Here is an 11,520-nt window from a genome sequence, read left to right as displayed (position 1 = left end):
TCATTCTGATTTGCCTGAAAGCGAAGCAGGAGCTCGAGGTGAAGCCGTTTGGTTCCTCACTCAATCACGCCGAAGAAAGAAAACGTAATCTTCGGATGCTTGTAGCTGGACCCGGCAGGTTTGTCAACTAGACCTCTGTGGTTGTACTTGCCTAGGCAGGGAACTCCCTGACTGGAAGCAGAGCATACAATATACCAAACGTGTTAGGAGTGTTGTGTTACATGCTTTAATAATATCACTTTGGGGGTTTTGTGGCTCCTTCATTTCGAGGAAATAGGAAATGGGTCTGAGGAGGTGAAGAAGTCAGGCAAGGAGAGAGGAGAGTGGGCCTGGGAGCTGCTTAGACTTTTCTCCTTTTTGTGCTAAATGAAAGGCTGGCAGGGCTGAGCAGGAGAGATTTTGGTTTTATGAAGACGAACTCAATGAAAGATGAGGCAGAGAAAATGAGGCAACTGATGCATAACTTGGAAATCTAAAACAGAAAGTAGAAAATCCCCTTTCTCTATCTGGTTTTCGGTTCTTGCATCCATTTATTCATTCATTCACTCATTTGGCAACGTCTTTTCCTGCGCAGCAATTACCATAACAGTGAATAGACTTCACTCTCCTGGGTGTGCTGTCAGCAGTAAGACAGTGAACACTTTGTCACTCTCACTCCGATGCACATGTCCATTTACACTGACTCAGAGCCAGGACACATTCTTATTTGTGATAAAAGCACACCAGGGTTTTTGGGTCTGAGTGGTTAGATCTGAATATTGACTACGACAATGTTTCTACAGGAAGCTTGTTTTGTGTTCAGCGTGGGTATGCTAAGGCTTTTACTCAGAAGAAAATACGGTTTGTTTTGTTTTAACTGGACTCGCACTTAAAACAGAGTGCGAGTCCACTTATTGTATACTTAGTCCTCACTGGAACTGCTGGAAGTCTAAGCAAATATTTTTCACTTGTACAACTTTTTTAAAGGAACCTGTGGTGCACTTTTACTTTTTAAATGCGAGCTGCTAAGTTTCTGCCTTTGCTAAGTAATCTTCTACAATGGCTTGTTTGATCATGTGTGTCAGTTGTGAATATTAAGGCATTTGGGTGAGGTGGCATAGATTGTGAGAAACACCTGAAAGTTCTCACACTTTAAAAATAAGACAAAGCACACACTTCTAAATAACAGGTGTGCTCTGTGAAAATTTTTTTTTCACACATAATTTTTCAGACTTTTTTGTTTCACACTTTTCCCACTGCTTCCTGACACAGATGTCACATGGAGAAGCTGGCTTTCGTTTCTGCAGGTTTGCAGATAATTATGTGTCTTTAGTGGGTGAAAAGTTGATTTCAGTATTTCAGCTAAAAAAAAAAAATGTAACTTGAATATGTATGCAAGTGATGTATGAAGTATTTATTTCAGTTACGTATTTAAATGTCATGGCAGTGTTTCATACAAGACCGGTGATTAAAAAATTTTATGCTTTGGCGTACAAGACGCTTTTGGAGAATAAATGCTTCCCAGTGCTGACTCATATATTTATGAGACAATCATAAAATATATCTAAAATAAGTGTTTGTAATATATTAATCCATCCATTTTCTCACACCCTTGTCCCTTAGTGGTCGGGAGGGTTGCTGGTGCCCATCTCTAGCTAACGTTTCGCCAGTCTGTCGCAGGGCAACACAGAGACAGACAGGACAAACAACCATGCACACACACACACACACACACACACACACACACACACACACACGCACACACACGCACACACACACACACCTAGGGAGAATTTAGAGAGGCCAATTAACCTGACAGTCATGTTTTTGGACTGTGGGAGGAAGCTGGAGTACCCGGAGAAAACCCATGCATGCACAGGGAGAATGTGCAAACTCCATGCAGAAAGACCCTGCGCTGGGAATCGAACCCAGAACCTTCTTGCTGCAAGGCAACAGCTCTAACTGCACCACTGTGCAGCCCAAATTTATTAATTTGTGTGTGAATATATATAATATAGAGATTTCAGTTTTCTAACTGAAGTGTAAAAAAAATAAATAAACATTTCAATGATAAAGGACTGACATAATACCAACGTCTTTCTGTTAAGAAAATCAGAATAAGCCTAAATTCCATATTAGACCATGTTCCATTTTAAACAGCTTTGCTGTGTGTTTTCCTTTCTCATGTTTCCTCTCTCAGGAGCTGGGCTTCTTCCCTGTTTCTAAAAATAACAATCTTCATAAGAACATAAACAAGGAATTCACAACTCTATACAGGTGAACTAAGTTTGAACCGTCCTTACAGGAGAAAAAAAAATCCAACGCTGCTACTCCTCCAACTGTTTTGGTTGAGTTTGCAGGGTTGCATTGGCTCATTGTTTGCTATAGGAAAACCCTTCCATATCAGAATGTTTTTTTAATGTGAATAACACGCACACAGACTGCATAGTCACACCGTCTGCTGATCTGTAGGGAGTAAAGGTGTTTGTCCTGAGTGTCCTCTCTGTGGGAAACGACCCATCTGGTCAGTGTGTGTGCATGTAGGAGAGCGTGTGAGCTAAGCTGCCAGCTGCTAATGAAGATGGATGGAGGTACATCCATCGCGGTGAAGGTGGGGGTCTGAGGTATTACATACTAAGAAAAAAAAAAAGACATAAAGGGAGAATTTCTTGATTCAAAGTCACAGGGTAAATTCATCTTGTCAAAAAATAGTTTGGTAATTTCACTGGCCACATATTTTAAACAGAGAGATAGGTCACAGGTATTAAAATGTCATGTTTAATGACTCCTGCATAGGGGGGAAAAAAAGATCAGCACTAAAACAAAAAGAAGCAAAGAACAAATTCACCTCTGCTCATCAACTCCAGCCGTATATCTTTGAGACTCTGCCTCACCCGTTCCAACCCTCAACCTCTCTTTGAAATAAGGCATCATGAGGCATTAGTCTACCAGGACAGGCAAGTTCATATGCAGGTGAGTAATTCCCCTCAACTCCTGCTGCTCTTCCAGCCCAGCCACAGCTTATGTTTTACTGCCCTCTGTAGGCACCAGGGTGAACTGATGAATCATAATTACAGAGAACATGAGGCTGAATGATTTGATCTCTGATTGAACGTGCTTGAGTGAACCCAGAATAGATCCAACATGCAACCCCTCACTGTGTGCTCACTGTAAATAACAGAGTGGGTCTGAAATAGACTCACTCTAAATCTGTGCTGTAATGAGTGTGAGTTACTGCTGCTTGATGTGTTTTCAATTTTTACTTTCTTTAGATAGGTATGAAAAAAAGAGAACATAAGTGTGGTGTGTTTTATAAAACCGCTTTTAGCTGTAATAACTTCTGTAACCACTTTGGAAGCACTGTCTAGCAGTGTGGTGTAGCATGACATAATATAAGTCTACAATAGGTTCCAAGTTACTTTATCTTAAACATGATCATGACAGAAGTACTATACTGTACTGCTGTTATCTACTAAAATAGATAACAGCAATATATTAGCTATTGATGCTAACATATTAGCATCAATTTAATAATTAAAAGATTAAGTATTGGAACCAAAGATAAAGCACACTTTAGTGTGCAGAAAAATTAGCTACAACATGAGAGCTTCTCCGTCACTTACATGGTGCGAATCTGGAGCTTTGATCCCGTAGTAATATGTAAAATACTCAAATGGAAAAGTTTTTGTTAAAACAGTCACTATAAAATAAACTCAGGTGGGTGGGTGCTCTTTTGATGTTCATTTTCAGTCCGCTGACTGACAGTGTGCAGCAACAGGCGGAGGAGGGACAGTGCTGAGTTACTCTATAGTCTGCATAAAACTTGAGAAACCTCTCTTCTATTTCATTAAGAGCACTTTAGACCAGTGGAACATTTAAGGGGAATGAATAGACAAAATAAAAAAAAAAACAAAGATACAACATTAATGTCTGGAGTAGCAACTGCTAATTGGTATGTAGTGATAATGTTCACGAAGTACTTTAATTACTATTCACAGAAGCCTTATTAGCTGCTAAATTATTTTTGCTCGCCCTCTTTATCAGTTACTAGTGCACCACTTTTTGGGATCGAGGGAGGAAAAGCTCGGGTCTGCCTTCCAGTCGTTTTGAAAGATTCACATTCTCACAAATATGCTTCTGAGATTCTGTAGAAGTAAGAAGAAGAAACAATAAAGACAAAACAGAGGGAACAATGTCAAGAAAATTCATTTTGACTAACAACAAATGGAGCAGAAGAACGGAGCAGTGGGGGAAAATAAAATATACAGAAGGAAAGCTTAGAGAGATCAGCAAAGGAGAATAAATTAAAGAGTTAAACACAGAGGGAACAAATGAAAGCAGAAGACAGAAGGCAGGGGGATTGAAGTAGTGAAAAGATGGAGCTCCACATTATAAATTAATGCACACCTATAAAAGGAGGAAACACTAAATTTATAGTCATTTCAAATTAGTCACAAAAAAAAATCACATGCAAACAAATTAATACCCTGCCCGGCTCTGCGGAGAGCTACATCGCAGTCCAAAAAACTGATGAAAATGTATGCACACATGGTCAAAAGATGTCCTTGTGGATAGCTAATTAAGCATAAGAAAGTAAAGAAAGAACCAGTTAAAATGTATCTGCAGTTCATCTATTACATTTTGTTTTCAACCACAGGCATATTATATTAATTAAGATCAAATTCCCCATTTCCTGATCAATGTTATTAAAATATTGTCATGAAATCAAATAACATCTTAATAAAATGACAGACGTGGCCTCTTCAATTTAAATAAAAAGGATTAACTTGCCTTTTTGCTCAACAATTTCCACAAATGCTGGAAACAAAGACTGAAATCCCTCAATAAAAATCTCTTTAAACTTGTGGTGCTAAGAAGCGTATAGGCAAAACATTTATTTCATGCCAATTTAGCCTTTATGCCATTTTGAAACTGTAAAACTTTCAAACTGTGGTCCTGCATGAAGAGTTGATATTTGTACATTAAAACATTTCGGAACTCTGTAAATCAAGTTACCGTACATTTAATGAAATCCAGTGACAGACGCATCCGGACAGGTGATCCGGTGTCCGTAACTCGAGCTGAACCGAGAGGGAGCTCAACCACAAACAAGCACTCCCTGAGCCCCGGCCTCCATGGCCGTCAGCAGATGAACTAAGTGAAAAATGTCAAACATAATGTGTTGGCTGTAGCTGCAGAGCAATATTTCAGGATGGTGGGAGAGCTTCTCTATTCTGAGCACATCTTAATGAGAGCTCCAGAGCAATAAACCCGGGAGATTAGATGCCCCGGAGCAGCTCACCTAACTATCTCTTGGCACTTATGGTAGGCTTCAAATATGAGTAGAGGAGAGTGATATTTCAAATATATGCAGTGTGTATCTGCATGGATTTAAAAACCTGTTTTAGAATAGGACAGCATAATGAGACACATAGACAACTACCTTTTTAGCATTCCTGGAAAAGATGCGAAAGAGTCCTAAAGAATTCAGTTTTATAACATCGTCTCACGATGGAAACGTTGGAGAAATCCTACATTTAATTTGAGCACCTCTATAGAATGAGAGAAACAGATCCCCATTTCAAATAGTAGTTGCCTTAGACAAAATCACAAATCAACACTTTGCATAAGCCCTTTTTGCTTGGCTGACTCCTGGCTCCTTTATTTCCAGTTCAAACCTCACGTATTCATTGAAGAAGGTTATTTAGGGGGTTTGTGAACCATTTTGGTGTTGATTTCCACCCATCTTCTACATTATGATCCTGCTGAAAGACTCAGTGACAACTCAGATCCAGTTTATTTGTTGATTCCACAAGATATTTATTTAAAATCTTTTGATACACCCTCTCACAAGGTTCACAATGTTTTTAGACATAAAATGGGTCCACAGCATCACACATCGCCCACCCTGCTTAACAGTGAGAATAAAATGCCTTTTTTTGTTTCCTTCCTCCAAACCTAGTTTGTTTGTAAACTCTGTATTAGTTTCTCTCTCTCTCTCTGTCAAGCCTTTACTTCAGATTAACATCAGCTAAAACTCAAAAGTAGGTCATGGGTCCTTTCTTTAGACTGCAGGGTGAGAGAAAAAAACTTCTACTTAGAAGTTAAGTCTTTAATATTCTTGTAATTATTTAAATACATATTCTGTATTTTTTACTGAATACAAAATCTCTTATTTATCTTTCATTATAGAATATGCAAAAACATACGTCTCTAATAAGAAAAGTTGGGAGAATGGTTAATTTATATAAATCTGATAAATTATTGATGCATTACCACTTAAAATCAACCCAACTAAAGCATTTATATTGATAGTGTCTGTTGTTTGCCGAGGAGACTTGCTGATCCTCCAACCAGCTAATCTTTTATGCATTTCTCTAACAGTGAGCTTTAAAGGTTTTTTCTTTTACCTTCTTTGCCATCCTGCTTGCCATCCATAATGAGAAGATAAATATGTCTTCTCATCCAGCCTATAGGCCCCAATGAATAAAATAAATTAACCTCTGTTGTATTTATGCCCCAGGGATACAGAAAGTTATGAGTGACTAATCAAAAGTTCTTCAAAATTCAAATAAACTAAATAAAAGCAAAACACAGATGAATAAAAATAGCTTCAGATACATATAATTTAAGAGGGATTTGGGTTATTTGTGTCTATTGATAAAATGTACTCAAATAAAACGTAGGGTTGTTTTTTTTTAGATTTATTCAACTTGAGACTATGATGCAATACAAGATTGTTTTAAAACTTTTTCCACCTCCTTACAGGAACAAATTTGCCCTCGTCTGTGATGGTTCTGAAGCTTTTGTCTGCAATCAACTTGTAAAAAATCAAACAATATGGCGGGCTCTGTGTTTCACACATTGTGATTCTATAATATCCCTGTTTCTCTTTCCATGGTGTCAAACTTTCTTTTAAGCAGGATGAGTAATAGCAGCAATCTGGTAAACGGCAACATTTGTCACATATTTAATTCTCTGAATTTAAATGGATTCTTACCGTGTGGTAACCCCGTTACGGATCAGGTCCAGTCTCTGTTCTCAAATTACCTCTCTGCCCTGTCTTGTTCCCAAAGTGGACCCTTTGTTCTGGAGAAAACTCAGCTCTGACTGGAGACGGAGAGCTCACTTAAAAAAGGAGACAGAGACGAGCACAAGAAGACCACTGAAATAAGACAGAATTAGAGAAAAGGAACGACTAATTTACACTTATCAGAGTTTTTCCAGCTCAGCTCGTGGAGCTGGGGCTAAGTGAAATGTGAAGTTCAGCCAAATGCCACAGTATATCAGAGATCTAGCAGAGAGCTTTCAGCCTGTTACATCTCTTTGAGTTTTACAGTCTGGCTTCGCTCCCTCCGGCCCTCCGGACAGGGACGGTCCATTTCAGGTTTAAGAGCAGCTACTCTGGGACGAGCTCAACGGTCACCAGTCGCACAATATGTTCTGAAATGGCACAAATAAAGCGTCAGGACTTCTGATGACCTGAACTGTTTTCAAGCCGAATCTCTACTGCAGGCACATAAGAACTCAAGAAAGGTAAAGAAATAGAAAAAAAGAGAAAAATGTTTTGCTTAAACCGTGTCCATTTCTTCAACAACAGCAGGACAAGGTTAATGTTTTATTCCATCTGATCTTCCAGTCATGCTTTGGAAAGGAGTTATGAGGGAGACGAGGAAGTTTGTTTTACTAACATTAAAGTAAAAGCCTACCAGTTCCACATTATGTGCAACAACCATCAAGACAGAAATCATTTCATCAAGTGTTTTCAAATATAAAAGTAAAATAAAAACATTCACAAATAGCATCTAGAGAGTGTCAACTTATTTACTCTAAATGAAATAACATTTTAATAGATCAAAAGAAAAATAAATGTGTACTTGGTTTCACTTGATGTTACCTCACCTTTTTTAATTTGCAAACCGACGAGTAAGAAAAGATCATCACAATCATGAGCTTGCTGAAAGGGGTCATGGGAGTTTGGTGGTCTGGTCTAAATGTGTTTTGTGAAGGCTTGTCGCTTTAGATATTTTGGGAAGAGAGAGTATGAGGAATATTGATGTGGCTTTTCAGTCAATATTATTTGTGTCTGCATTCTCAGCACAAGGTTGGTCTTGGTCCCAGTGTCAGTGGGACGATCACCATTGATTCCTTTTGTCACTGATCCTGTTTGTAGTGATACAGGATCTTAAGGTGCAGTTGTTTAAAGGGGGTGTTTGCTTTGTGAACCTTTGTCTCCCTTTTTTTCTTTTTTTTTTTGGTGTTTCAAGTCAGTCTCGGTGAGCAGTATGGCTCACCTCCCTGGGTGCCATTCCTTCTGGGAATGGGTGCCATTCCTTCTGGGAATGGCACCCATTCCCAGAAGGTAGGAATGGGTGCCATTGGTAGGAATGGGTGCCATTCCTACCAATGGCACCCATTGGTAGGTAGAATGTTTCTACCAATCATGCCTGAACAGTTTTTCTTAGTGTGAAGTCCAATTAATGTGGATTGAGAATTGTTGAGAAATGTTATGCCTGATGAAACAATTCAACAATGTAGGTAACATCCATCCATCGATTGTCATCCACTAATCCACTCCTCAGCAACGCATCCTGGTGAGAAACCAAGTTGTCCGTCTCCCCTGAGACTGGGGACTTCCGGGAGGCCCGGAGGCATTCCCAGGCCAAAAGGGAAATGTAGTCCCTCTATGGAGTACTGTGCCTGCCTTCAGGTCTCCCCACAGTGGGATGTGACAGAAAAACTACTAAACGAGGTGCTAAAAGGCATCCTGGTCAGATCCCTGAACAACCTCAATTGTCTCTGGTTAAAAAAAAGAGAAGCAGCAGCTCTGCTACAATCAACCAAAAGATGGCAGAGCTTTTGACTCTTTCTGACCCTTCACACCTACGGAGGAAGCCCATTTCCAGTGTCTTAAGAATATTGATATTTGTGCCATGATCCATATCACTTGACCAAAGATAAGGGTAAAAATGTAGCCACATATGTAAACAAGAGCTTTGCTTTTTAGCACAGATCAAATCTATATCCTCAATATTTCAACCCCAAAATGTCTATTTGTATAGTTAAACTCCTCCACTCCTGTTCCGCAACTGAGTCTGCTATTTCCGATTCTCCCTGTAAGTTTTGTAAATCGGTTCTGTTATCAATAAAGATCCCTGAAAGCCACAAATTTAAGGTCAGCGGATAAAACAGATCGAGATGCTTTTGCATTCACCGGTAACAGCCAGATTGAAATCGCAGTTATGTTCTTTTGACTCCCTTCTTAACTCTTATCATTCAAAGCTTGTTCCCGGCTACTTTGAAGACACATCCTCAGACAGCCACTTAATTCCGCCTCTCCACACTTTTGAACTCAGCCAGGAGCATGGGATGGGGGAAAGCATTTGAGTTTAAAGAAAAGAGAGCGTCAGACACACGATCATGGGGAAGGAGACAGATGGAAACAAAGGTTGAGCTTTCAAAGGGAGAGCAACAGAAGTTGAGATGTAAAAAAAAAATTTTAAAAAAAAGGCCATGGATGGATGCACTGTTGATAGCACTAAATCACAGCACGCCTCTACACCCTCGCCGGGGTCTTTATTCAGCCTCGGCCAACGCTCAAGGACGCTGTTGACTTCCCAAACTCATTAACAGATGAAAAATTACTTAATTGAGAGCGAGACAAGCAGGCCTGTGCATTATTTTAAGTGAAAATTGTAATATAGCTTGAAGAATAACCACTAATGGCTCTCTTTGTTGGCATGTAAAATAGATAAGCAGAGGGTGAGCTGTGGCTTGTTTTTTTAAGCGGAGCTGCAATCATTAACTATGAAAATGGGTTTTGGGCCAACTGAAGGAGGTGAGGTGGAGGTTGGTGGTACATTAGATCTGGACACTAATGGACCCGCCTCATGGCGGACACACACTCATGCAGATTAATGAAAGCACATGAGTGAACAAACAAGCTTTTCGCACTTTCGCGGAAGTCAGCAGGACGTGTGTGTCTGTTCTCACCGCTGGTGGATTGTTTTAGTCCGACCCTGGGATTTGGTCTATGGGAGAAGGCCAGTCACTTGTGGAGCACACCCAAGGCAGCCTTCTCATCGCCTCGGGCCTGGCCTGGGGAAGGAATGGATGGGATATATGGTCACGACTGATGAACTAGCTGGAGATTTTTAGCCTGCAGCCAGAGAAAAAAAAAAAAGACAGGAGGAAGGCAAGAGAGACCAAGTTAAAAAGTCAGGGTTTCTAATGGCAAAGCGTCCCATAGCTTACAAAGGAGCATGCAATGCCTTGGGCCAGAATAGTGGGAGACAAAGGAAGGCACAAAGATGGGCATAGAAGAAACCAGGAGAGCAGAAGATGGAAGGAAAAAAGACACAAAAGGTAGAAACAGAAGAAAAATAGTCATTACCTACTTAAGGAACATCATCAAATGTCTCAGTAAAAAGTTTTCCCCCAGTTTACTCTATGCAGCTCACCATAATGTCTCGGAGTAGCTGTGCTTTCCAAATTGATATGGGAATAGAAACAATAGAAACAAGGTTGCAGAAACAAAGTTACTTTTTTGTCACAAAGCAAAGGTCAAAGGCACCAGCTAACTTCACTGCAGAAGTACCTTGAAATATGCAATACCACTGAGGAGCACTGGGGCGTGGCTGGAGCAGATTTGCAGTCAAGGAGACAAAAGTTGATGAAAAAGCAGTTCCTGTGTCCTTTGCTCCTTGACAGCTGTGATGATGTGAAAGCACTTAGAATTGTTGATTTTTTTATGATAAGCAAGTGCAAATGAATACAGGTCAGCAGGCTGCACACTCAATCATTTGCTTACCTCATGGTGCTGTATTCCTCAAGGTTGCAAAATCTGTAACCTTTATATCCATGTTGCTAGGTCTAACATTCAGGGAATGTTCCTAAAAGGGTTTTGGCATAGTTTGTATTTGCTAGGCCACTCATCTGCCCTCTTTCACCATTTCAACACAAATAAACGCAATCAAAATGTGTTCACACTTTTGCCTCGCAAAAAAGTATTCACACTCCTTCAACCTTTTATAATTTTGTCACGTTACAAGGCTTTTGAAACAGACCAACACAAAGGAGCACATAACTGGTGAGTGGTGGAAACCTAGCACAATATCGTGAATGCGGTGTCCCCAAAGTAAAATATGATGGTGGCAGCATAATGCTGTTCAGATGCTTCTTCTTAGAAGGAGGAGGGAAGTTGGTCTTAGTTGACCCTAAATAGCAAGTATACCTCCAAAGATAAGCGACCATATTTGCAACACAAGGTGGATCAACTAAGTATTGACTCAGGGGCTGAAACAACTGTATGTTGAACTTTTCATATTTGATCAAGTACTTCCACTTCATAATTATGATTATTTTGTGTTGGTCCATAAGGGGTGAGGAAGCCATTGTATTTATTGCTGCTGCTAAATAAAACTTGTCGATGTGAAACCCATGTGTCCCTAGGATCAAAAACCACAGAATTGTAAATAATGTTAGCTCTATTTTTAGTACAAATAAAACATTTTGGATTGATTGAAAAGAAAAATCAATCCA

The sequence above is a fragment of the Poecilia reticulata genome, chromosome 9, assembly GCF_904066995.2.
Source record: "Poecilia reticulata chromosome 9, P_reticulata-male-v2, whole genome shotgun sequence".
NCBI lineage: Eukaryota > Metazoa > Chordata > Actinopteri > Cyprinodontiformes > Poeciliidae > Poecilia > Poecilia reticulata.
The sequence above is the reverse complement of the archived record's forward strand: the minus strand, read 5'-3'. Positions refer to the sequence as shown.